The sequence below is a fragment of the Bidens hawaiensis genome, unplaced genomic scaffold (genome assembly GCF_021521415.1).
Source record: "Bidens hawaiensis isolate Kalapana, Puna unplaced genomic scaffold, B.hawaiensis_p1.1 tig00023403_1, whole genome shotgun sequence".
NCBI classification, from domain to species: Eukaryota; Viridiplantae; Streptophyta; class Magnoliopsida; order Asterales; family Asteraceae; genus Bidens; species Bidens hawaiensis.
The window spans coordinates 162901-189630 of NW_027493669.1; the positions used below are offsets into that span (position 1 = coordinate 162901).

The 26730-nt window shown below is 39.0% G+C and overlaps 1 pseudogene across 1 annotated transcript; it reads right to left on the reverse strand.

Annotated features, from left to right (window-relative positions):
• Nucleotides 1-391: 391 nt before the first annotated feature.
• Nucleotides 392-5778, reverse strand: LOC143567422 (serine/threonine-protein phosphatase PP2A-2 catalytic subunit-like; annotated as a pseudogene). Its single transcript, XR_013141410.1, has 6 exons — nucleotides 5524-5778; nucleotides 2276-2374; nucleotides 2059-2141; nucleotides 1885-1962; nucleotides 1603-1794; nucleotides 392-760 (listed from the first exon to the last, which is right to left on the reverse strand). The product of XR_013141410.1 is annotated as a serine/threonine-protein phosphatase PP2A-2 catalytic subunit-like (transcript).
• Between the last annotated feature and the right edge of the window lie 20952 nt (nucleotides 5779-26730).

The following is a 26730-nucleotide window of genomic DNA, read 5'->3' on the forward strand; positions in this document are numbered from 1 at the left end:
TCAAGTTTATTTTCTAATAGCACCCAAATTAGCTCATAATTGAAGTAGATTCAAATTGAATAATTATTCGCTCTCCATCTACGGTAAACGTGTCGCTCAAGGGATATATATATATACACACACACGGCGTTTATGTAAGAGCCAATAATGCATGACGAACTGCAAAAGCCACATAATAATAAATACATAATGCACAATGTATAAGTATTTTATGTGATTGTTATAGTTCTTAATATAAAACTAGTCATGACTGAATGCATGTATATATGTAGCCATGTAGGTAAGTGGCTAGAGCCATCTCTCTTCTAAAATAATAGACTAGAAGAAAATAAATTACTCCAAAAACTAGAACTTTATTATGATTGCTTAAAATGTTAAACCACCAAAAACCTGCTTCTAACTTAAGAATTGAAAATTCAGAAACATTACTGCCTACATATCAGTTTGTCAATAACAGCAGCCAGCAGCAATTCAAACTCCAAATCCCAAACAAAAGAATGATGTTCACAACAAAACTCTTACTCTTCTTTGTTTTCAAACATCTACAAGGATTACAAACAAACAGCCAGACCATCCATGTAACTGATTACAAGAAATAGTCCGGTGTCTTGCGGGTTGTATCCGGTTCAATCTGCCTTGGTGCCGGATCAAATTGAAGGAAATTTTGGTCCATGTTTTCCCCTATTTCAAGTATCGCAGCCATGTTCCCGCACCGATAACAGTAGTTTGGAGCACTAAATACCGTCACCACGTTCTTGTCCTAACATCACCATAAGAGTAAATTGGTCATTTCACAAAATAAGTTTAACACACTTTTGCTTTTAACATCTCTAAGTGAGAAGAACCAAACGTTTTACAACCGATTGATCAGTGAAGACAGCGAATGTAATTTTTTGAAAAAAAAAGGATCAATCTAAAGCTTGTAAACGATCTGGGTGTTTGTTCAGCGAGAAGTCCGTTTATGTTCGTTATAAATGAATGAACTTGAACACAGCTTGCTAGTTCATTTATGTTCTTGAACATTAATTTATCTTCATTCATTTAAATCCATTTTTGTCTGTTCGTTTACGTCCATTTATGTTCGTTAGTTTATGTTTGTTCTTTTATGTTGGTTAATTTTTTAGGCCCATTACAATTTACGAGGTTTAATAACTTTTTAGGCCCAACACGCTTGCATTTACTTTTAGTTAGCTCAGCTATGTTCGTTCATTTACGTTTGCTTATGTAATAAATGAACAAACATGAACAAATCTTTATGTTCATGAATGCTCATTTAAATTCGTTCATTCATGTGCGCTCATTTATGCTTGTTAGTTTACGTTCGTTAATATATTCATTTATGTATTAATTTTTTAAGCCAAATACATTGTTCACATTAACTTTTAATCACCTAATTTATGTTCATCCGTGAACCGTTTGATTTTAACTTAAATGTATGAACATAAACGAACACGTTCATGTTCATTTTCTTAACGAACGGACACAGACAAGAAAACCCCGTTTGTTTAACTATTTGTGTTCGATCGTTTGGTTCATTAAAGTCAAACGAATGAACATGCTCAGTTTGAGCTCGTACACTTCATTTACAACCCGTAATCTAACCTGGCACCAGTTAAAACCCTCCATAACAAGCTGATGAGCTCTTGATATAAGCGAAAGCCCATTCGTATGGTTTAAGTGAGATGCTATATCTTGTCCAAACGTGTATCCGGCCCCACGTGGAGATATTCCCCACCCGCATCTGTCATCAGGGTCGGACCACAACAGGTCACACATTGGTCCTTCATGTGGGACCTACGCCAAACTCACCAAAAAATGCATCAGTAAACTACAAAAGTTCAAATCACACGTTCAAGAATAAAGGCAGTACAGGCTACAAAGTACCTCTTGTATGCGGTCCAATGCTCGGATATTGTCTAGTGTATCCAATGACGGTGAAAGTCCTCCATGTAAGCAAAAGATCTATAATATAAAAAAAAATAAAAGAAACTGTTTGATTTTCTCATAAGATGTATGAAATTATGAAAATAATGAACATGAAATTTGTAAAAGTATAACCTGGCTTTCAATAAGTGGTGTAAGAGGCAGGTAATCAAAAAGGTCAGTAAAATGCTTCCAAACATTCATCATAAAATCCATATCTGAGTTGACCAAAAAGTAATACGAGTAAAGCTAATATTCAAGAGCTCTTCAAGAAATGCTGACCTTATGTTGCAAATGCTAACATATATGTATGTGTGTACGTGTTTCTCAATTTTTAAGATAAAGGTCTTACACTTGAGTGATCTGTCTGCTTTCACGAAGAATTGTAATTCTATCTCTATAACGAACTTTTAGAGCCACTAAAAGTGTGACGGTGAGTAATACCCACGATCTGTGTTAACAATTTGATTAAAAATCAAAATTTTAATTTTAACTAAAAAAGAATACACCGCTCCCACTGAGTTGATTATAATTATGAAAGATAACTACACTCTCAAAGACCATGTACCGCATAGTCATAGTACTACTAAGTAGAAGCAGTGTTGCACAACCACAATATATAATTATTTTACCATCTTTGTTTGACCTAGTTGTAACCTATTTGGCTACATGATGCAACATATCACCTTCTTAGACTTATATATTTAACGTTATGTAGACCTTGGTTTTTAAAGGCGTGAGGCGAGCTAGAAAACGCCTCAGGGATGAGGTGGCGGCCTCATGTACTAATGGGTCAAAATTAAGGGTTTGTAAGAGGTTGATATGTAAAAACAACCAAAAGAAGAATAATTAAAAAATTCACTTCATAAGAAGGTTGATATGTAAAACAAATGAGAAAGACGCTTGGAGTTCTAGTTGTAAATAAAGCTAATTTGGTTGTACATAAAGCAAAGGTGAGTCTTGGACCTAGGTGCAAGACGCTTAAAAAGCGGAGGCCCGAGATAAGTAAGGCGTATAGCATAAAATACCATTTTTTAAGGGTTTTATAGACACATTTTTTGCTTGTTTAAGCCAACTTTAGGCTGGTAAGAGATTCATTTTTGGATGTTTTAGACCAGTTTGCCTAGAACTTGCAGAACTTTGCCGAAACATTTAAGATTTGGCCAGAATCTCACCCTAAGGTTGCTGTAGCGCCTGAATAGCAAGGCACTTTACTGCTCATAGCCTCGTCTAAGGGCCTAGGCGTGTGCCCAAAGGGCTTTTGACAACATAGCGTCTAGACGCCTAGACAAAGCGCACCAAAAACACCTTGCGAAAACAAAAAGGCTCTTCTTGCAAGATTCTAGCCAAAAAATTGCTTTCCAACAACTTTCAAGCAAGATTCTGGCGAACTTCTGCATATTCCGGACTGAACAACTAAAATTGGTATGAATTATCCAAAAACGACCTGGAACCAGCTTAAACAAGCCTAAAACATGTCTGAAATCCCTAAAATGATATGCTTAATTTGTACGCCTTACTTATCTCAGGCCCCTCACTTTTTAAGCGTCTTGCGCCAAGGCCGAAAGCTCACCCTTTGCGCCTTGAGCTTTCAACTACCTTGCGCCTTTCAAACGTGATGTGTGCGCCTCAGCTTTTGGGGACCTAAACGCTCTGGAGTGCTTTGCGCTTTTTTAAAGCAACCTGTAGACTATATACATAATAATTTTACCATAAAGCCATCCTAAGACATCAAGATTGCAGAAAACTCACTTTCTCATATTCAGCGTCAATATTTTTCCTAGAAAACTATTCGATTAATCAATTTTCAGTTAATTTCACATTCACCAAGATAGTAATATACTAATTAATTCCAATTATTTCACATCAACAAAGATGGTACATTAATGCACAGATATATGCTTTAGCATTCATGCTGACAATGATCAAACCGACTGCATCACGACATCTATGTGTTTCTAGAATTCCATATGATGCCTAACACTAAAACTCTGCATTGAATTCTAAATTCTATAGCATGAGACTATATACTTGAATTGTCTGCTCCAGAAAATCTTTAAGCAAGTAACCTCACATGATTGCACATGAATCATCTTCTATTATATGCCCCAGCACAAGAAGAAGATTGACACACGCAATCAACAAACTTAATTAGTAATCTTCCTAATCTTCAAAAAGCAATCCAAACAAAATCAAATTTGTCTCCAATGAATGACAGAATTCAGTTCGATTCAAGTTCAACCCCATCTATGTCAAACGGTTAAATCACTGACAACAAGTTGCTCTTTCTGACTAACCATTCATGATTAACAATACGCATACATATTCCAATCACCACAACTTTAACGTAACAAAAAAAATCCTCAATTTATTATTCATTCAATGTCCTAAAGTCAAGGAAGATGCTATAAATTAATCACCCCTAGATCTAAACGCTAGCAGGTGTGTCATATCATACGGTGCCGCGTAAGCATAGCTACTAAAAAGCCCTGCTTGCACGTAGGCCCATTTCCCAGGCCAGACCCAATAAATGCGCTTCTAGCTCCTAGGCCCTCGCTTCTTGAAGTTAAACGACACCTCTATTGGTATTGATTACGGATCAAGAACAATGATCATTTGAACCTTTACTATTTAATACTTATTGAACTTTTGGTTTTCATGCTATAACATTTTGGTATTTGAACTTTTGGTACTTTACTTTGAACACTTTGTTATTCAAGTTTTAAAATAAGATTTGAATCTTGACTCTTTTAGAACTTTTGGTACTAATTAGATGATATTAAATGTTATATAATAGCTTTTATTTTGATAGTATTATTTTTCTAATGCATAATATACTTTAATTTGTTTTATCTAAGCACGTTTTTTTCTTAGGCTCTCGCAAGAAGATTGGCATACGCAAGCAACAAACTTGAATAAGCTAAACTGCCTAGTGACAAATATAGTAATCATCCTAATCTTAAACAAGAAATCCAAACAAAAAGCAACTTTGTCTCCAACGACCGACAGAATTCAATTCGATTCAACCTGTCTATGCCAATCAGTTAAATCACCGGCGTACTGATTAACCACAAACAAACATATTCCAATCACCACAATTTTAACGTAATAAAAAACTCTCTATTTATTATTTCATTCAATATCCTACAGTCAAGGAAGATGCTATACACACACCACCCCTAGATCTAAACGACAGCTAGCGTGTCACTTCATATGCGCAAACCACAGAGTTGTCGCACCTATCAACGGGCCAAATGAAGCAAACTTCTATTTGTAAAATCCCGACTAGGCGTCGATTAATCACTAGTCGGTACCCCCACCACCAGCTAGTATCTGATTAATCGCTATTTGGTCAAAATCGGTCAAAACCGAAAATTTTATACGTAAAAATTCGGTATATATGTATATTTGAAGAAAATACATATAAATTCCAATCAGACTAATCCCAATTAATCGCTAGTCCCTACCATACCGCCCGACTAGCAATTTCTACAACACTAGTTATACATCATCCGATTCTTACAACATCTGACACAACACATAAATCTAGTTAAATATAAGAAATGCAGAAAAGAAAATAATAATAATAATATTTCTCACCAACATAATCGCCCATGAAGAGATAATTGGTATCCGGCGGGTTCCCACCGATACGAAAGAGCTCAATGAGGTCATAAAACTGGCCGTGAATGTCCCCGCAGACCGTAATGGGGCATTTAACCGGCTGCACATTCCACTCCTCGACAAGAATAGCCCTGGCTTGATCGCAGAGCGATTTGACCTCGGATTCGGTCAAGGGTTTGCAATCCATCAATTGCTCTATTAGCCGATCTAAATCCGCGTGCGACGGCATTTTCTTTCTTTCGCCGATCAAATTGCCACAGATCCAAAAATACAAATAATAATTTGAGATCCCTAAAAATATTAATTAAAATCTGATGGTGAAGAGGTAGGTCCCAGCAAGGCCCAGTTGGACCCGCAAGACTCACCTTGAAGAGGGACGTCTGCGCAAAGACCAACTGGTTCCACAGGACCCACCAAGCTCAGAGAGATGAAGACCTTACGCGCAGTACGCCAGCTGTTCCCGCAGGAAAAGCCTCCCAATGGTGAAGTACCCCGCCTGTTCCCGCAGCTGCGGATACAAGCCATCAGGGAAGGCTACCCGCACTAATAGCAAGGCTACACGCACAAGGCACTAACTCTCAATAATTCAGTAATGTCACCTGAAGAAAGAATGAGCAAGGCGGGAATACTCCTGCCCAAATGAGCCAGTCCGTACGCTTCTGGAGGATCTTTTGTTCTATACCTGCCAAGGTATGGACAAAATAGACAAGATCTGACCAAAGCAGCCCATGAACCAATCACAGGGTGACAGCTCACTGACAACAGTACGACGAGGAGCACGCTCTAGTACAAAATGTCACTATCAGCCGCTGCCTACTCACCAACCCTTGTCGTGGCACGTACATAGCCTGCAGTTGGTGGAAAAGGAATAGTACACAGCCGGCCATGTCACTATCAGCCGCTGCCTACCCACCAACCACCAGCATGGCACGTGCGTAGCCCACAGTTGGTAGAAAAGGAATATTATACAGCTGGCTGTACCTGCTTGGAAACCTACCTTCGGCTATAAATACTCCAACACCTTGGAACGGTATCATATACTATCTTATACCATCACATATCTTATCTGCTCTAGCTATTTCTCTTAATATACATTTATATTCAGAGCAATCTAGTCTGATTCTCACGCCGGAGGGTGGTCACAAGGAGGTACCCCCCCTTCTCAGTGACGAGCTCACGGTGTCTGTTTTGCAGGTCATCATAAGAATAACCATCTTTGCCGGACCTAACCCTCGTGGGAAACATCTACTTGACCCTAAGATTATCCGTAATCTGCCGGGGTCACTTAGTGTTTCTTCATTGGCGCCATCCGTGCATAAAAGCTAGAACTAATTCTCAGTTTTTTCAAAACCTCTGGAAAGATGGTTAAGGTTACTCCGGTGCCAAGGCCAGCGAGTGACCAAGAAACCCCGGTAACCAAAACCCCAGCTACTGGGAACACCGGCGAGTACACAAATTTTACGAACACTACCCCGGTTACCCAAGCCGGGGCAAGTGCAGTAAACAATCCTCCCCTGGGATTCATTGATACCCAATTGGAGAAACAACAAACGAGGCTCCCCCGCCAAACACTTGATCAAGTTAAAGCGTGGGCAGAAGCACGTCAGAAAGAATTCCAAGCTGAGTTGGATGAACGTTTACGTTCACTCCAACAGGCTAATGACGAGTTCGGGAACACTCAACAGCTCAACATGAGCAATGAGTGCGAGTACTTGGACGATGATTGGGAGGAGTCCGACAGTGACGCAAACCCTCGTCATAGGGCGAAAGGGAAGCGTAAGGAAACGGACTTCCAACCGAAAAGGAATTTTGGAGAAACTTTCAAACCAAGGAACGCGGGGAGAAACCCACGTGACTTCTCTAAAACCTTTAGACCAACTGTTGCAAATGCGGGAACGTCCAAGTTTGCAAGGGACATTGCGGAAGCAATCGCTTCGAAGAGTGCCAAACAGATGTCCAACATCGGCACTTATGATGGTATATCCGACCCAGATGATCACTTGAACAGATTCATAGCGGGGGCAACCGTCAGCAACTGGACGGAACCCACGTGGTGTTATATGTTCCAGATGACGCTGGTTGGAGCGGCCAGGGCGTGGTTTGATCGTTTATCGGTCTACCACATCTATGATTGGGCGGACTTCCAACACAAGTTCAGCCAGCACTTCAGCCAACAGAGGAAATATACTGAAGAGCAGTGGACGATCCTCAACTGCGTTAGAGAAGAAGATGAATCTTTACTAGACTTCATCACTCGCTTCAACTCGAAAAAGCTGAGTCTGGGCACCTATATCGAAGATCTTGTTCGCGCCGCTTTCATCCAGGGCGCCGAATACCCAGAGCTTATCCGCACGTTGACGGGTAAAGACGGCATGCCATCCACATGGGATGCCATCATGACGGCGGCCAAGCGCTTTGCAGAAACGGAGAAACAACTGGGTAGGGATCTTCCCCAGAGTACAAACCTTTACACGCAGAGGACTAGAGAAAACAACGTCCGGACCGCCCGGCAAAACAAAAAGAGGAAGCTAGGTATTTGGCAGTCAAGGGTAAACTTTGACACCTCATCCAGCTTTCGTCCTCTAGTAGGCGGAAGGGATAACACGCACCCATCAAGCCGAAACCCCCGGTGGACGCCACTCACCAAAAGCGTCACGGAGATATTTGCCACCGAAAAACTCCCATGGCCAAAAGCTCCAATGGTCTGGCAGCGACATAACGCGGATCAGAGTAGATCCTGTGACTTCCACGGGACAAAGGGTCACACCACTGAGGAGTGTATATCCTTGAGGGATATTGTTGAAACATTCGTCAAGGATGGAAAACTTACACACCTTGTGGCATCAATCAAGAATGGAGGGAAGAATGATAACCGATACAAAAGCAACGGACGAAAGCCCGTTGACATCAGCATCCACATGGTTCATAGTAACGTCAGAGGAAGAAAAAGACGAACGACAGAACCATGCGCGTGGAAGGAAGCTGAGGTGCGCTTCCCGCGAGTGCCAGGAGGACCCAGCAAAGAAGGCCCTATCGTCATCAAAAGCCAGCTAGGGCACTACATCACTTCCCGCACTCTTGTTAACAACGGCGCCTCGTTAACGGTTATGTACAGGCAGTTCTTCGACAAGCTAGACGACGAAGACAAGGAACGCCTGGAAACGGTCTACGCCTCGATGGAAGGGTTCGACGGCAGCACAAACACCCCCCTGGGCATCCTATCTTTCCCCGTCATTCTCACAGACGGGAAACACTCCCGCACAGAAGACGTGGACTTTGTCGTAATGAGGAAGCCACACCACACATACGACATTCTCTTCGGGAGAGACGGGATGGCAAGATTCAATGCCGTGGTATCTTCAGTCCACGGCATGATGGGATGGCCAACAGCTGAGGGTGTAGCGATGATCACCGGTATTCCCCAGGTATGCATCGCATCTGTCTCATCAAAACCCAAACCAAAGATGGCTAAACCAACAATCACCGAACCAGAAGAATGGGCCTTCAATGGCAAATACCCTGACCAGGCTGTTACCATTGGCCCAACAGTCACTGATCCTACGCGCACCTTACTCAAACGCTTACTACAGATAAACGCTGACATCTTCGCGTGGACACCAGCTGACATGACTGGTGTACCTCGAAGTAAGGCAGAGCATAAGCTCAAGTGTGACCCGGCTTTTACGCCAGTCATACAAAAGCGCAGAGTAATGGGGGCGGAACAAGCTAACGCGTGTAGAACCCAAGTCAAGGAACTCCTTGACGCGGGCATCGTACGCGTTAGCAGATATCAAACATGGGTTGCAAATCCCGTCATGGTACCGAAGTCTAACAAACAATGGCGCATGTGCATAGATTTCAAAGACTTAAACAAAGCATGCCCCAAAGATTGTTACCCGTTACCCGAAATTGATCTTAAGGTAGATTCGTTAGCACCGTTTCGCCTTAAATGCTTCCTTGATGCGTATAAGGGGTACCATCAAATCCACATGGCCGTTGACGATCAGGACAAAACCGCATTTTGGACGCCCGATGGCATATTTTTTTATCAAATGATGCCATTCGGACTTAAGAATGCCGGGTCCACATACCAACGCCTGATGGACAAAGAGTTTCATGCCCAAATTGGGAGGAACTTGGAAGTCTAAATGGATGACTTGGTCATCAAAAGCCCTGACCCAGAAACGATGTTGAAAGATATCGAAGAAACTTTCAACACGCTCAGAAAGATAAACATGAAGCTCAACCCGAGCAAGTGTTCCTTTAGGATGGAAGAAGGGAAGTTCTTAGGAGTCATTGTTACTAAAGATGGCTTCAGAGCGAACCCTGAAAAGGTCGAAGCCATTATCAAAATGGAATCACCTACTACCATCAAGCAAGCTCAGACACTGAATGGACGCCTAGTCGCACTTAACCGCTTTTTGGCAAACCATGCGGATATGTCGTTCCCATTCGTGTCAACATTGAGAAACTGTTTAAAGAAAACGCACTTCCGCTGGACACCAGAAGCGGAAGCAGCTTTTCAGGAAATTCGGTCACGCTTGATCGAACTCCCAACGCTCACAGCACCAGAAGCGGGGGAGGAATTAATCCTATACCTTTCCGCCACAGATAGAGCAACCGGGGCCGTCCTGCTAGTAGAATGAAAAGGCATCCAGATGCCAATCTACTATGTTAGCCGTGTCCTAACAGATGTAGAAACCCGGTACTCTACCCTGGAAAAATTAGTCTTAGCACTTGTACAGGCTTCACGCAGGCTAAGACGATATTTCCAAGGTCACCCAATCACCATTCTCACCAACTTCAAACTCGCAAACGTTCTAGGCAAACCCGAATTGTCAGGACGCCTAGCCAAATGGGCAATAGAATTGGGAGAATACGCGATAAAGTACAAGCCGAGGCCAGCCATAAAAGGCCAGGTCTTGGCCGACTTTATTGCAGAAGTCCCCGCTTCGCGGGAGAAAGAGTACAAGGAGGAGGCTCAACCCTCTCCAGCACAGGACATCGATGATGTCTGGCGACTCTACACTGATGGAGCAGCCAGCAACGAGGGCTCAGGCGCAGGGTTGAAACTAACCAACCCAGCAGGCCAAGAATACACTTACGCTATTCGACTGGATTTTCCAAGTACAAATAACGAAGCAGAGTATGAAGCATTCTTGGCCGGGCTGAGAATTGCGCGTAAGATGGGAGTGAAAAACTTGGAAGCCCACGTGGATTCCATGTTAATAGCCAACCAAATAAACGGGACGTACACGGCCGTGAACGACACAATGGCCCTGTACCTCGCACAAGCAAAAACCCTTATGCGCGACTTTAACGATTGTAAGTTCATACACGTCAAGCGTAGCGAAAACAAATCTGCGGATGGGTTAAGCAAGTTGGCATCATTAGCCTTCACCCACTTGGGAAAGGACATCCGCATTGAACTCCTTGAAGCACCATTAGTCCCGCACAAGGAAATCTGTGTCATCCAAACCGACACAGAAACGTGGATGACACCAATAATAAATTACCTTGCGGCGGGTATACTACCAGAGTAAAAAACACAGGCAAGAAAAATACGCTGTAAAGCACTGAACTATCAACTCATCGATGACATCCTTTACAGGCGTAATTTTCTTGGCCTACTCCTAAGATGCGTGGACAACCAAGATGCTGGCTACCTCCTAAAGGAAGTGCACGAGGGCATCTGTGGAGTACACGCAGGTCCACACGCTGTTGTAGCTAAGCTAAATAACGCGGGATACTTTTGGCCGGGGATGCATACAGATGCGCTGGCATACATCAGAAAGTGTAGGTCTTGCCAACTCTACGCACCCAACACGCATCGCCCGAAGAATGAACTTGTTCCAGTCACCTCTTCATGGCCATTTCAGAAGTGGGCCATCGATGTGACAGGCCCATTTCCCACAGCAGCAGGGAACGTTCAGTTTCTGGTGGTAGCCATCGACTACTTCGCCAAGTGGATAGAAGCAAAACCCTTAGCCCAAACAACCGCAAAACATATCAAAAAATTAATTTGGGAATTTATTATTTGTCGTTTTGGACTTCCCAAGAATTTGTTGAGCGATAACGGCACCAACTTTGCTGACAAGAAGCTACAAAAGTGGCTGGAAGAACTTCAAATCACCCACACCTTTACCTCAGTGGCGCACCCGCAGGGTAATGGTGAGGTGGAAAGAGCAAATAAGAGCATCATCGACGGCATAAAGAAAAGACTCTTGGAACACGGATCCGGTTGGGTGGACGAAGTTCCACACGTCCTTTGGGCAAACAGAACGCTGAAAAAGGCCAGTACGGGAGAAACCCCGTTCAGCCTCACTTATGGCACTGAAGCCATGGTCCCGGTCGAAATTGGTTTACCCTCACCAAGGGTCTTGATTCAGCCAGAAGACAATGATGCGGAAAGACGGTTAGACCTTATGCTAACCAAAGAACGCAGAGACTTAGCCACAGCGCGTGAAGAGAACTACAAGCGACAAATGCAAAAGTACTACAACACGCGGGTAAAACTCTGCAACTTCAATGTCGGAGACTACATACTGCGTAACAACGAGGCTTCGAACCAAGAACGCCCAGGAAAGCTGGCCCCGGTCTGGGAAGGGCCATACATTATCAAAGAAGTTTTGGGAAAGGGCGCATACCGGCTCGAAAGGCTCGATGGCACCCCCATCCCAAGAACATGGAATGGAGCTCAATTACGCAAATGTTACATGTAGATCAATTCCAAACTTATAAAGAAAAGGCCTAGAGCCACTTCTAATGGAAATGATTCTCCTTTATCACATTGTGTTGATAGCCTTACCTTTATACTTATTCAAAACACTGATATGCCGGTATTCACCGCATAAATAAGTGGGGAAGTAAGTCGTTGCATGTGGAAGGCGGCAAAACCCGCATAAACACAAAACGGCAAAAATTTCTAAGGAAAAGATGAGGAAAACCTTCACGCATGTCAGTTATAGGTGAAGTTTAGTCATCCCACTAAATGAAAGTGACGGTCCTACCCGCACAACCATGATAGAGGAAACTGAACATTAACCTATTGACAACCGCGCGTCGAAAGGTTAACTTATTCAAAACACTGATATGCCGGTATTCACCGCATAAATAAGTGGGAAAGTAAGTCGTTGCGTGTGGAAGGCGGCAAAACCCGCATAAACACAAAACGGCAAAAATTTCTAAGGAAAAGATGAGGAAAACCTTCACGCAGGTCAGTTATAGGTAAAGTTTGGTCATCCCACTAAATGAAAGTGACGGTCCTACCCGCACAATCATGATAGAGGAAACTGAACATCAACCTATTGACAACCGCGCGTCGAAAGGTTAACTTATTTAAAACACTTAGAAAATTTCTAAGGAAAAGATGAGGAAAACCTTCACGCAGGTCAGATATAGGTAAAGTTTAGCCAAGTGAAAGTGACGGTCTTACCCGCACAATCACGAAAGAGAGCAAAACTTTAACCTATCATCTGCCACGTTGAAAGGTTAACTTATCCAAACTAAAGAAATTGCTAAGTTAAAACTAAAATATACGTGAAACAAAGATTCAAAAATAAGGGGAATATACCCCCTTACCTTGGTAACCAAGAAACCGTAAGACAAGTGCGGGTACAGTGTCAAGGCGAAACCCTTCACATACTTTGCACCTGCAGAGAATTGAAGCCAAGAATACCTTGGTAACCAAGAAACCGTAAGACAAGTGCGGGTACAGTGTCAAGGCGAAACCCTTCACATACTTAGCACCTGCAGGGAATTGAAGCCAAGAATACCTTGGTAACCAAGAAACCATAAGACAAGTGCGGGTACAGTGTCAAGGCGAAACCCTTCACATACTTAGCACCTGCAGGGAATTGAAGCCAAGAATACCTTGGAAGTCAAGTAACTATAAGACGAGTGCGGGTACAGTGTCTAGGCGAAACCCTTCACATACTTAGCACTTGCAGGGAATTAAAACCAAGAAGGATCTTCTGGGCCATGCTTGTGGAAAGGGATATAACAAGCGGGAACGTTGAGAACTAGATTGTTTGAAGCTCCAAGATGGAATTGGTTGTTTAACATAATTGATCACTATGTCTAAAACTACCAAAACCTCGTGGAGAATCTACACAAGTGAAACTCAACGCTCCTGACTTGCGAGGAGGTTACACACCTACCCGCATCATACCCCAAAGATCAAGCAGAAAAGTCGGGAATTTCTGCACGTGACATTAGGAAAACCGCTGGAAGAATCCCCACGGAAAACCTTAAAACTAAAAACCCTTTTCAAAACCCTTTGCTTAAGTCCAAAAGTTCACCTCACTTATTAACAATTCATGAGAAGAACATTGGACTGGGGGTACTTGAAGAGGTAGGTCCCAGCAGGGCCTAGTTGGACCCGCAAGACTCACCTTGAAGAGGGACGTCTGCGCAAAGACCAACTGGTTCCGCAGGACCCACCATGCTCAGAGAGATGAAGACCTTACGCGCAGTACGCCAGCTGTTCCCGCAGGAAAAGCCTCCCAATGGTGAAGTACCCCGCCTGTTCCCGCAGCTGCGGATACAAGCCATCAGGGAAGGCTACCCGCACTAATAGCAAGGCTACACGCACAAGGCACTAACTCTCAATAATTTAGTAATGTCACCTGAAGAAAGAATGAGCAAGGCGGGAATACTCCTGCCCAAATGAGCCAGTCCGTACGCTTCTGGAGGATCTTTTGTACTATACCTGCCAAGGTATGGACAAATAGACAAGATCTGACCAAAGCAGCCCATGAACCAATCACAGGGTGACAGCTCACTGACAACAGTACGACGAGGAGCACGCTCTAGTACAAAATATCACTATCAGCCGCTGCCTACTCACTAACCCTTGTCGTGGCACGTACATAGCCTGCAGTTGGTGGAAAAGGAATAGTACACAGCCGGCCATGTCACTATCAGCCGCTGCCTACCCACCAACCACCAGCATGGCACGTGCGTAGCCCACAGTTGGTAGAAAAGGAATATTATACAGCTGGCTGTACCTGCTTGGAAACCTACCTTCGGCTATAAATACTCCAACACCTTGGAACGGTATCATATACTATCTTATACCATCACATATCTTATCTGCTCTAGCTATTTCTCTTAATATACATTTATATTCAGAGCAATCTAGTCTGATTCTCACGCCGGAGGGTGGTCACAAGGAGGTACCCCCCTTCTCAGTGACGAGCTCACGGTGTCTGTTTTGCAGGTCATCAGAAGAGTAACCATCTTTGCCGGACCTAACCCTCGTGGGAAACATCTACTTGACCCTAAGATTATCCGTAATCTGCCGGGGTCACTTAGTGTTTCTTCAGATGGGGTTGGAGATAACAAGGGGGGATTTGGCTAACATTTTGTGGTAGCATATAGATTTGGATTTGTTGTTGCCATTGACTTAGAGATGAGATGAGATGATTTCATTTCATTTGATTTTCTCTCTCTGGAATTTGGCAAAAGGAAAGACAGGGTGTGTTTTGTGTGAATATATATATACATCTGTATGTAATGTTGAAAAAGAGAAACTAGTGTTAACATTTTAGTCCTTTTATTTTGTATCATGTCAATTTCAACCTAGGTAGGGACAAGCATAAACTGGAAAAGACTCGTGAGAACCAATCTGGATCAGACCCGGCTATTTATAATAGGGTCGGTACCCAGGTTCTAAGAATATATCATTAAACGGGTCCGGGTTCTAAGTGCCCTCACTATCATCTACACCACTAAAGTCACAATATAGGTACTCGATGTTAAAACGGCTAATCCTTAACCCTTTAACCTCTAAAGTTGCTTGTCATTCCTCTAACCTTGCGTTGAGTCCCTGTTTAAACTCTGCAACCAACAAAATGTCATCCGCAAAATAACATGCAGCGTGGAATCTCCCAAATTGACTTTGATAACTCATCCAAGAGAACTACAAAAAGAAGCGGATTCAACACACACCCTTGGTGAAGTCAAGCCTCCATAGGGTAGAGATAGGTATCCCTTACAAGCACCCGGACACTAGCTTCACTCCTACCATACATATCCCTAGTTATGTTTGCATACCTTTCAGGAACCCCTCTACCCACCAAATTATCCCAAATTAATCTGTGTGACAAAATGTCCAACGCCTTTTCAAGTCGATAGATACCATACATAGATCACATTTCTTCCCCGTATACTAATAAATAAGTGTCACACCCCAACCAAAGCGTCGGAACGTTCCGGGGCGTAACATATTGATCAGACATTAGCTCAAAAGACACTAACTAAAACGACAATAATTATTTAATTCAATAACATTAAAACAAGTACATAATTACAATAACCAAATCAAATACAACATACATTTGTATTTTTTACTAAATTGTAACACCCCGGCTTAAAGCGGAAACGCCCGAGTGTCACGTACAGATTGTTCAAACACACGTGACACTATTGGGTGGCAATAATAACATTAATTCATTTAAGCATCAATTAACACAATGTTTGAAGGTAACAATACAAATCAAAAATACAATCAAATATGATAATTTTGTTTATTAAATAACCTATGATTCTAGGTGTCTTCTCATCTTCAGCCTCTAATAATAGTACCTGTAGCATATATATAAAATATGGTCAACTAACTTAATAGTTGATGAGTTCCACAAGTTTGAATAAATACATAAAAACCTTGCAATTCCATGAAACTTGTGATAATTAAACTACTTTGCATGTAATGTCCTTTCCAGTTGGCAATAGCCAATGTACTCGGATGGGGGGTCCCTTTTCCACTCATAAAAAAATGGTCCTGAGCGCAAAGGGGGACGTATGATCATACTTATTGAGACAACCACTTGTTGAGCACATAATCAAGTAAGCACATATAACACACAAGTCCACGATATGAATTGTAGTTTAATAGCTGAGTATGAAATCAATTTGCGTTTGATATGATATATATGCTACCCCCAAAAGTAAAAGCGTTAAAAAAAAGGGGTGTGAGAAACTCACCTTATGAATTGAAGCAAAAAGGAGAACTCGAAAGCGTTGAAAAATGGCAAACAACCGAACGCGTCACGAAAGCCGAAACAAGCGATCCGCACTAACTAAATTGAGTAAAACGAGACTTAATCGATAATCGTACGGGATTGGTTTATTGTATAATTTATAATTTATAATGAATATTTTATATTATTTTATACTTTTTGATTATAATATTATTATTTATGTTTTAACGAAAACTCGGTTATTAATATGATATAAGTGTTTTTAACAGCGAGGATATGAAGTTTGCACGTATACTTGAACTAGGGTTTGTAAGTCGTATTTATAATTAATGGTTTAGCAAAAAGATTTTAACAATTTAAATTTTACTTTAAACATTGACGAATGATTTTTAATTTATGGCTTACGAAAATGAGAGTTCGGTTTTTAAGTGACAAATGGTGAAATATATTTCATATTTAATTTATATAATTTTTATTTAATTAAATGTGGTTTTTATGATTTTATTATGATTTAATATATAATTAAAAGATTAATTTAAAAACATGAATTAATTCAGAATAAATTGGATTCTCAATCCTTAAATATACTATGATATATCAACTGTTAATTAATAAAAACATTAAAAATGGTTCTTGAGTTTAATAGGCCAACGCCTTACCACTGGACCATATAATCATTTTGAGTTTATGTAATGAAGCCAAATTTATTAATATAAAAACAGTAGATCATCTTCAATACTCAAACCCTAGGTTATCAATTCTCAAATTCTGTTCCATGTATGATTTAATTATTTTAGTGGTTTTGTTTATTTGATTAATACTAACATAATGCATATAGTAATTACTCGTTAATGTGCTGTTTTAACGGAGAAGGGAGCCTCGGCGGAGCCGGTGCTTGACGGAGGATTACGGCTATATTAGAGAGATTTAGAGGGAAAGAAGGATATGAGCGAGTTGTAATGAGGCCTAAGCCTCTATTTATACACTCAATTGGAGCGTGTACGCGTTAATTCTATTAATTTGATTACCCGGATATTCCGGCGAGTTACGAAGATTACGGGGTTCAAACGCACCAATTAATGATTAACAAACGTTATGGTCGTTGATTATTGATGCGTCGTTATGGTTTAATGTGGTTACAAGCTAATAATTAGATTTATATGCTAGTTTTAATACGTTACAAAGGTCGCCGGAGGTTTCGCGGCTTCGCCGGAGATGGCGACCGGAAAGACATGATGGGTACGGGTTGGGGCTGGGCTGGTTTGTTGAATTTTGTTATTAATATAATAATTTACAATGAAGTGGCAAGTAAGCGGGCAACAAGCTGCGCCGCAACCCCCTTTTGGATAGCAAATCCAATTCCACTAAAAACAAAGTTTTGGCTCTTATGGGCCGATAAATTACTATGCTCGACTTTCTGAACTCTGTTCAGAAGGTCCACGGCATCCTGAGCTAAGAAACCAAATGTGTCAAAGGAAAAGGGGATAAACACGTGTTGATTCTCCAAACAAGCTTTCTCGTGTTTAACAACCTTGTCCGATGCCGCCTTCAATGCTACCTGGCCTGCTACAAATCCATTGTCCCTAAGATCAACAAGAGGGGACACTCCTGTGAGATCTACACAAGCGTGTTCCCCCCTACCCACCTAAAAACAAGAATATCGGCCGGTCGTAAAGTAGATATTCCTTCAAGAGAATCCGTAAGAAAGTTTACGGGGGCCTCCTTTTTAACTGAAATTCCGGTCCATTTAAAAACATCACATATAATAATTTAAGTCAATTTACATAATGGACCTTCTACTTTCAAGTTTGATTTAAATAAGAATATAAACTATATTTACATTATAGACCTTGTACTTTGAAATGCGTTAGAAATGAAATAACAGTTAGAATATTTGGATAATTTTTATATTACACCCGTATAGTTTGAGGATTGTTAAAATAACAACTTTAAATCTCGGCATTTCGATAATTGCTTAAAATAAATAGGAAATGAACAATAATCGTAAATCATCGTGAGCATTATATCAATGATGAACTAATAAAAAAAGACTATGTCGAAAAGACAAAATGAGTCGATTTAACGAATTCAAATGCGTAAACCAATAAAGATAACAAAATGACGATTGGCACATAGAATACATGCAACGAAAATTTATTAATAACCTCATAATATATATATATATATATATATATATATATATATATATATAACCGAAAATTCAAAATAGGTCGGGTTTTAGGGTTTGAAAAGTAACGAATGTTACATAAATATCCTAAGGCCGAACTAACTATCTTCGATCTTGATAACACCATATACTTGAACCTGTAGCATGTATAAAAATAGAGTTTGTTAACACGAATGTTGGTGAGAAAAAATAATTTTAGGTTTATATATGTAGATAGATAAAATCGCCATTCATGTTTAATAGATGTAGATTTGTTCCTGTTGATACAAAATTAATGTACTTAGGTAAATGCATGATCATACTAGATGAGAATAGATGATAATGAGGCCAAACCACCAAACAATAAAATAAACACTTAAGCACAAAGAGCATAATCATAGAGCATGTAATAATCACAAATAAACATAAACTGAATTGTGTTTTGAATAGATGTGGTAATAAAACTTGAATAGTACATAAGGTATACATGTCACCCACAAAATATAAGAAAGGTGAAAAAGGGTATGTAAACTCACATTGAATTTGGTGGGTTGAAAGATTAAGATCTTAGTTAAGCGTGTGAATGTCCTAACGTGTAAGCCCTAAATAAAAGTAATAAGGTTAGTTTTAGTTTGTGTTTGACGAATAATTAACTAAGGATTATAATGGTATGATGATATGATAACTTGTACTTGAAAAAGGAAAAGAAAGATGAAAACAGAATTTGGATAGCTTGCTGTCATAGCATAGATAAATTATTAAAAGATATGAACAATGCCCAAAAAATATAAAAAACTCCAGTCAACTAAATGAATGTGTTAGGAAAAACTTTCACTTAGAAAGTTTAGTCATATTCGGACCCGAGATTGGCTAAAATAGCCATTTTTCTAACATGGTATAGATATGCGCAATGATTTTAAAATAACGATTGTGAAGCCATACGAAAGAAATTAATTCAAATAAATAGGCATTAGAACCGTAACTCAATAAAGTAAATGATAGGATTTTGCCTTGCATCATTCCAGTTTATTATGATCAAGTTATTACTCAACCTTTGTCGAATAATTCTGCTGTCAAATCTGGAACATTGTAAATAACAATGTTTTTGATGTTTCATAATGGATTTTGATAAAGAAAAATTATGAACCACTTATGGTATGATAAATACAACATGTTTGGTCATGTATCATCAAAATCCTTATGGTTCATGAATTAAAATAAACTAAATACAACAAAAACTTCAAGAATGTAAGAACTTGTTAAGGTGTGGCTACTGAAGATCATCTTCCAACCTTTAGTTCTTTGTCTCCTCCACAGCACACAACATGGTATATGGATTATGTGGGATCCTTGACGTGATTATATGATAGTTTTTGAACCATTATAAACAAAAAGAAAAATAAGAGAGAACGAAGAATAAACACATAAAACATGATCAATAGCAAAGAAAATATGAAGAACATAAATTAAACCTTACTTGGATGAATGTTTTAGAGAGAAAAGAAGAGATGAATGAGAAAAGGAAATAAGATAAAAATGAAGAGTATTTATTGTTATGATTAGAAGGGGGTTAAATAGGTAAGTCTTGGAGAGAAAGTTGCGTTTGAAATATGTTAAAAAGATGCTTTTTCTTAATAAAATATGTGAAGTAAAATACTTATGATAAAAACTAATTTAAGATGGCCATAACTATTTATGTTATATGTTAAAATATTTATCTAGACATACCCGGTTCAATGTATCAAATTAACTATTACACATGTAAACAATAAAATGAATATAGATTCAAGTATTTGTAGATTTGAAAATAATGTTAATAACTTGAAATGAATAATTTATGATTCAGTAGCAGCAGCAGCAGCAGTAGTAGTAGTAGTAATAATAATAATAATAATATGGATGAGGAATTAGAACTTTATTAATTTGATCATACGATTATGCAAAGAACAAGTTTTCGTAAAAGAAGATCCGAAAATTTAAACGGGTCGAGTTTTCGGGTTTGAAAAATTAACAAATGTTACAATTGGGGGGGGGGGGGGACTCATGGGTACTACCCATGCACCACCCAATTCTGCACTGCTATCTTATTTCTACTCTCGAGTACCCATAAACCACAAACTCACTGGCAGCACCTACCCACAAGTACCCTATAACTTCTTGTTTGATTTTTAGTTCTCCAAGTACAATAGTGTAATAAAATGAATCAATTTTATGTGGCAAACATTTGCCGTGAAATGAAGCCATGCATCCTACCTATGTAGGTGCCTCGTCCTCTCTTATGAATTTCACGGGTATATGTGAGTAATCAGTGTTATCAGGCCAACCTTTACCATCAATTTGTTCAACCACATAAGTTAAAATATTTATAGGGTTCATCATTCTAAAAACTTTGACATTCAATGATTATCGATAGTACACGTAACATATATATATATATATATATATATATATATATATAAATAAGGTAGAGTGTCGCTTAGTTCCAAATCATGAACATGACGTACAAGGTAACCTGAAGGTAATGACATCCTTCAGGTGACCTCTAACATTACCTCTAGAAATTATGCAAGACACACTTTTAATGATGGTAATAAAAATTTGGGATAACTAATAACGGAGAGTACTGCTATTTCTGTCCTTGTAGTTTGCTCCTTTTGTCATTTTCGTTCAAAATTTATTTTTTAGTCATTTCCGTCCCCATAGTTTCATTTTCTTGCCATTTCAGTCCAAATCACTAATTCCTTTAGTTTTAATATGTTAAATTATTAGTATTAAATGACAAACATACCCTTTTAATTAAATAGAGTAAATTGTCATTTCCGTCAATGTGGTTTGCTCATTTTTGCTAGACCTGTCCAAAGTAAACTTATTTTTAGCCATTTCCGTCCTCATGGTTTCTAAAAGTTGTAATTTCCATCCACTTTACTAACACCGTTTGTCACATCCAAACCTACGGCGACATATGCCTGGCACGATTGATTGCACAGTAGTTCATAAGACACTATTAATAATAATGACAATAACTAATTAGTTTATTTTATAAATCGAAGTATATCACAATACAAATAAAAACAATCCATCATACAAACTAGCTTTTTATTTGATAACCTAGAGTCAAACTAATATCTTCTCAAACATCCAATTCTTCAACTAGCAAATCTGTAACTCGCATAAAAATCGAGTTTGATCAACAAAAGGTTGAGTGAGAAATACACAAGTTTAGATATATGTTTATATTGTAAAACAAAACAATTCGTATTTGAATATGAACAATTACAATATCTACCTTCTACCTATTCTAATAAAGTAAAATAACTAAGGACACGTATCAGTTTGTGGTTAAACCACATAACCTTTTCCCCCCAAATTAATATTTATGTCATAGATCAATAATTATTCACTTTTCTTTTACACTCCATTTATATTATATATATATATATAGATATAGGATTTGGTTCATTTCAGAAGTGTTTTCTTAGAGCGAGAAGTGCGAGAAGAGATTATAACTAATCACATGATTTCTTTTTTAATTTCTTATTATTTAAATAAAAGGGTATGTTAGTAAAATATAAAATGTTTTGTTTTGTAACTCATACTCATTAATGGTTTAATTAATGTTAAGTTACTAACAAATGATAAGTTGTTGTTGTTGTTGTTATTATTATCATTTCATCTAAAATTTGAACAATTAAAATCCATTTGATCTAAAATTATTTTATTCTAATACATGGCTAATTAATTTTTTTATTTGATATCTAATGTGAAGTGTTTTTTTTTTGTTTGATTTTAATCAACTAATGTAGTGTAGGCTTATCTTATGTAATGTAGATAAAGTTACGTAATCTAGTGTATGCACACTTTTCAAATTTTGTATAGTCATAACTAATGTAGTGTAGACATATCATATATAGTCTTGGAAAAACTAATGTAATGTAGGCTTACTTTCAAATGTTGTGTAGTCATAACTAATGTTGTGTAGATATATCAGATGTAGTGTAGGCAAAACAAATATAGGGTAGGCACACTTTCAAGTGTTATATAGTCATAACTAATGTGGTGCAGAAATATCATATGCAGTGTAGGCAAAACTGATGTAGCGTATGCTCACTTTCAAATATAGTGTAGGCACACTTTCAAGTGTCGTATAGTCACAACTAATGTAGTGTAGATATATATAGTGTTGTGTAAGCAAAACTAATGTAGTATAGTGTAGGCACACTTTAAAATGTTATGTAGTCATAACTAATGAATTTTGGACATATTTAATGTAGTGTAGGGGCACTTTTAAATGCTTTTATAATTTTACACAAAACTAGACGAAAAACACTCGTTTTCGCGCTGTTTAACGCACCTGATAAGTTTTTCGCGCCAAAAACCAAACCCGAACTAAATTTGGACCAGGCTTTTCGTATTTGGGCTTGAGAAATCAGAAACTTGGGCCAAAATGGGCCCATGGGCTTCCGATCGGCCAGCAGCCACCCCCCCTTTTTATTCTTTCACATTTAAACTAGGTCCAAGATATTTTCAACATTATTTTTTGAAAACTCTGGACATAAGCTCTGTTCCAGCCAAAAACCTTCAAACCCTAAGGTAAGGGGCTTAAATAAGTAGCTTTTGTACTTGTTTAAACTTGTTTAATACCATAAAAACATGTCTTGGTTACTAAAAATCATTCCTAACCGTGTAAAAATCCTAAAAATGGTCCATAAACATGTTTTGATCATACACATGGTAAGGAACCTGTTTTGATAGTTCTTTTTTTTTTTGCCATAAACACGGATTAAAGGGTTGAAACGGCGTTTTTACGGTTCAAAAGTTCGTTTTTGTGCTCTAGCCGAAACCTTAAGTTAAAGGCTGTTATGCTTGGTTTTGGGACATGATTTGAGTATTCAGGAAATTTTGAGGAATTTTTGGAAATTTTTTGGGGTAAACGGACGATTTTCAAGCGAAATATAGCTGATAAAATGAATTTTTATAAATTAATAAATTAGTAAACAAATTCCAGAAATATTTTTATAAAAATCTACATATTTTAATTGATAAGTGTTTCAATTTTCATAATTTAATGATTAACGGTTAATTAATTATGATAATCTGAATATTAAACAAATTCAGTTTTTATAACAACCAGCAAGTTCGCGACTAACGAACCTGCGGGAATATCAAAACACCAAGAGTGATCAAAAATTATATTTTGAACTAATTAAGTAAAGACGAACTTTTCTATGAAAAACCTGGACAATCCGGATGGATTGTGCGCGTTCCTTCTTAAATCAAATTGAATAAACGGAAACGGGCCCCGGGCTAATCCGGGACCCCAGTAGGTGATCCTTCTTTATAACTTAATCACTTTATTAACCAATACATTTACCCAAGCTTATTTTCCCATAACTGTTTTCTGAACGCGTAAACGAACAACTTGGCCCAGCTGGGAAAACGGAAATCTGAGCCAAGTTCGGTTTTGTGTACTAGACATTGAACAACATCACAACCTAGGCCTATTACCACTTTCTGGGCGTTCCAGCTACACCCAGATTAGTTATACAGCCCAGTTTAGTATTGAGGTTATAATAATATTAAAATATTAATATTATTATAATATTGATTATAGAAACTACTAATCGCGGACCGAACAAACCACGAGCTGATACAGTACTGAATATCGACTAAACCGTGAGTTTCATGACCCCACTTTTAAACTGTTTTACGAACTTTTGGGGTGAAAAGCATGTTTGCTTATATATATATACTTATCCGAAACATGTGATGATGTGAATTATCTAAGTGCTAACACACGAAAGTCCCCACGATCACAGTGACTAACTTCGAGCCGGTGGCTTGTGAATAGTACTATTGGTTTGACAAACCCATGCGGGGCCAGCACGGTTGCTGAGACATTATCCCGTTTGCACATGTCCATATTTTATTTTTACGAACCAGCTATGTAATGTTAGGCATAGCTACCGGGGCATGTTGTGGGCGGAAAGGGGCCACAGTGGTTGATTGAGCGTGGGAAATGGAGGCACACAGCACGAACAGTCCAGGCTTCACTGTAGCTTAGCATAATTACATCACATACATCATTTACATACATACATACATACTTATTTCATGATTATAAGTGTTAACTTGTGAATACTCATTACTGTTTTCTTGAAACTCGTGAAACTCACCAACTCTAGTAGTTGACCCGTTTTAAACTGCTTTTCAGGTATGCCTAAATCGGAGTAATTTGGTGATCTGTTACTTGCCTGAAGTGTGTGGTCGATGCTATGTGAATAGAAGCAAGGGTGTTAGTAGTAAGAACGTTTAGTTAACGAATTAGTTTTGTTTGTATCACCTAGACTGTAAAACAATGATAGAACAAAGAAATGTAATATATTGTAAATTAGTTTGTAATGTTTCTTTATAAACAATGTGTTGATACCAGAGGTGTCTGTTACATTCCCGTTTTACGCTTCCGCATTGTGCTAGTCGGGGTGTGACAGAAGTTGGTATCAGAGCCATTGGTTATAAAGGATTAGGTTATCCCTTAGGGTACCTAAAATATAACAGTAGGCTCGATTAACTCTGGGAAATAATTAAATAATAAATTAATATTATATACTGATGGATGCCGGGATGAACTTGTAGGGCAAGTGAGTTATTGTGGTCCGGAACATAATAACAGACTTGCTTGTACGAGGGAATTCGGGGAGAAATCGCGGAACGTGTGGTTAGGTAAAAGTGGAAACATATGTGTATAAAAGGTAATGTGTAAGTATATATATATATATAACGCTTATACGTGCTTATGTGGAACAAAGTGTATGAATACGTGTACGTACGATACTGTTGATGACGGTACATTTTACTATGAATATTATATTCAATATTGATTTAAATAATAATAATAAATAAAAATTTTAATAAAACTAATATTATATTATAATATAATTAATATGAAATTTGGTTTAATTAATTAATCTCCTCGACAATAGTTAGCGATAGCAATAGATATTATTCTTATAACTAACCTTTGTGCAGAGTCATGTCAAGGAATAACGACTACGTATCGGAAGAAGAACCGGTAATATCTGTAGAGGAGGATCCCGAGGAAGAATCAGAGGAGGATCCAGAAGAGGAGGACCCAGAAAAGGAACCGGAGGAAGAAGAGGAAGAGGTGGAAGAAGAAGTTATCTGTAGAGAGCTACCCAGGAATGTGCTTGATCTATCTGGTTACAGATGCGATAGTTATCCACCCAGGTCACCACGCAGGGATCAAGACGAAGTTAACAGTCAGTATCGTTCACCTACTAGAGTAGCCAGATTACCCACTCCACCTATACACCTGTCGCCGACGACTTCAGCTACTGCACGAGTCCGGCAGACTGCTCGTATTCGGGTAACCCCGATTGACCCTACCTCGATTCCATTCAAAACTACCCATGACCGGGGAGGACCTTCACACCCTAGGACAGATACTTCATCTTCCCGTTCATTGAGTATACCTACCCCTCGCCCTGACCTCCCAAACGCAGGAAACAACTCTTGGATGGCTGCCCTGACTGACCGTGTGATAGACCACTCGATAGCCATAGCTAACATTAACCAGGAGAGGAGGGACATGACCCAGTACTTATCGACGTTACATCAGATAGTACTGAAATTGCAGCAGTCAGATGCCTACCACCACTGTTGTTTGGATAGGGTGACAATTCGGCTGTGGAACTGTTACTGGGTGATTACGGTGCTGTTATTTTTATGTTTGTGGTTAGCCTATCGTCTGTATGGATAGATGCGGAATATTACAATTATGTGTACATGATCTTTTGATACCCCATGTATGTATATAGTAGTATGTTATGTTAATATGGGGCACAACTTTGTACATTATTACAAGCACTGACCCTTATAGGGTTAAGTCTAACAGTCACTTAGTGACAGATTTTGATATATACATGCAAGCACTGGCCTTTATCAGGCTAAGTCTATGTACTTTTTGATATCAATGTAAAGAACAATTTGTGAAATGTTAGTATGTTATCTGGTTAC